Source organism: Triticum dicoccoides, chromosome 5B (genome assembly GCF_002162155.2).
Source record: "Triticum dicoccoides isolate Atlit2015 ecotype Zavitan chromosome 5B, WEW_v2.0, whole genome shotgun sequence".
NCBI classification, from domain to species: domain Eukaryota; kingdom Viridiplantae; phylum Streptophyta; class Magnoliopsida; order Poales; family Poaceae; genus Triticum; species Triticum dicoccoides.
The window spans coordinates 225939359-225942016 of record NC_041389.1 but is presented as its reverse complement, the minus strand read 5'-3'; positions in this window follow the sequence as shown (position 1 = coordinate 225942016).

Sequence of the window (2658 nt, the reverse complement as noted above, 5' to 3'; positions counted from 1 at the left end):
CCCATATGATGTGGCACCTCGTAGCTCGTCTCCATGACCGAAGGGAGTTTCCCATGCTTGGCCATCTTCCTTGAGGGGCTTCCAAAGATGGAAGTGTCGCCCTCACTCGTAGGTAGTCGCCTTGGACTTGATGAAGTCGATGTAGGTGTACACGTGGGAAGTGGGCAAAGATGTCGTACGTCCAAAGGCGAAGATGCCAAAGTGGTTGTTGTAGCCGTAGCACCGTCTTGGTGGTGGTCGTCTCGCGGTCTTCTCCTTTGCTAATGAAGCTTCGACTTGGCGTGAAGTAGGGCTTGTTGGGACTTGTACGTTTGCGCTTGTGGAGCATCTTCATGATGATGGTGTCGTTGTCGTGCTTGAGCTCTTAGTAGATGCCGTTCGTCGTCGTCGTGCACATGTTGTTTGGAGGTGACTTGCCCTTCATGATGATGTTGATCACGATTGTGACGGTGGTCATCACGAAGATGTGGACATGAACGAATTGCGCTTGCATCATTTTCGCGCTCCGAACACTTGTGGCTTGAATGTCGCCGCCTTGAAGATGACGAAGGGGAAGAAGAGTTGATCAAGGATCTAATCTCCTCCATCCTTGCATCTTGCTCCTCTTTATGTGCGGAAAGCTTCTAGTCGATGTAGTCCCTTTTGCTTACTTTGGAATGACGAATGTCGATGGATATGTTCTCGATACGCTCTCGCAATCGTGATTGTGCGCCTTGCATTTGTTGTTATAGATCGAAGATGGATGCTTTGGAGATGTAGTTGTTCACGCCGTTGTTGTTGTCATAGACCGGAGAGGAAATGTCTTGCCTATCCATCACAAGACTCGAGCAAATATGAGTGGGGGAAAGAGAAGAACTATACCAAATGTACGTTGACCAATGTTGAAGATGGATCAATGATCACTCAAATGTATAACAAGGAAATAGCACAATTGGTACCAATTCTTGTCGGTTGCTATGGGAAGTATGATCACTAATGTGCACAAGTCACGTTGCCGGCAATACTCAAATGGATATTCTCAATTGGCAAGTAACGCAAAATGGGCTAGGGGTTAACAATGCAATGGCAAGGGGAATATACAATGGAAGGATACCACGATACCAAGATGATATGGAGGTTACCGTCCGAGGCGATGATGAGTGACGGTGTTCTTGATGTAGAAACCAAGATGATGAAGACTCGTCCCTAAGTAGCCGAAACACCTTAGGAAACGGAAAAACCGCGAACTCAAAATCTCAAACGTCAAATGTCAAAATGGTGGTAGCGGAGAGCGATGGTGGTTTGCACTTGTCAATGCGAAAGTGAAATGATGGGCTATATACGTGTCGGAGTTGAAATTGCCGGCCCTAAGTAGTCGAAACACCCTAGGAGACACAAGCCACAACTCAAACAAGCTCAAACAAAATTGGGTTAAGTTGGGTTGTCGGAAGTGTATGGTGGGTACGTCTATGCGGAAATGGTGGTGGTTGATGAAGAAGTAACCGTCCCTAAGTAGCGGAAACACCTTAGGAGACTCGAATCACTACTCAAGCAACCACTAATGCTATATGGAACAAAATGGGTTAGGTTGAAGAAGTCGGTGGTGGTGTAGCGGATGATATGGTGGAGGGCCTAGGTAAACTTGCCAAATTTTCAACAATTTGATGGACTCAAATGGTGATGGTGGTATTTTTGTGGGATGGGGGATGTCAATAGCTTCAAAACGAGATAAAGAACGTCAAAATCGGACTCCGGATGAATTAGGTATGGTCAAAACGGTGAAACGGGAAAAGCAGAAATGATAGCGGGCGGACATCCGGGGGTTTGGCCGGATGTCCGGGACCTGATGTCCAGAACCTTGCGCGAAAATGCGCACCAGGAGCCAGATGTCCGGGCTAATGGCCGGATGTCCGGGATGGCCGGATGTCTGGGGGTCGGGCCGGATGTCCGGGCTCCAAATTCGAGGATGAACTCGAGGAACTGGAATTTGGGGCGGAAATTGATGATTTCGGGGGCTAAATTGGAGAGATTTCGTGGATGGAAAGTGGGGAAACTTGGGCAAAAGCTGGATCCACTTGAAACCAAGCAATTCCACGGATCAAAATCAACAAAACATCAGCAAACCAACAAATCACAAAAAAAAATTGCGGGCTATTTTTGGTGGGGATTTTCGGATTTAGGACGAAATCAACAAAATCAAGCTAGAAAACAAAGGGTAGGGGCTCCAAAAACGTGATCAACGTGGCTCATGATACAATTGATGATGTAGGGCGGAACCCTAGGGGCCGATCTTTCACGTTTGGAGCAGATCCCTATGAGGAACACGAAGAACACGAGAAGGGGAATGAGGGAAATCACGATGAAACACAAGAGAAAAACACTCAACCAATGAGAATATGATTACACATGTGCTAGATCCGAGAAACACAAAGAGATACACGATCTAAATCAAACAAAGGATGATACAAGCAGCGGTAGTTCATCTCCGAGAGGAGGTCTTGAATCCAAGAGGGATCTTCCCGTAAAGGGGTCTTGAATCCATGGTGGATCTTCTCCGAAGAGGCCGCAGTCTCTCACGAGGAGGAGATCCATATGGATGAGCAAAGCTCTATCTCAAATGAGCTAATCCTTTGTTGTTGTTGATGATGATGATGATGATGTTGTTGTTGTTGTTGTTGT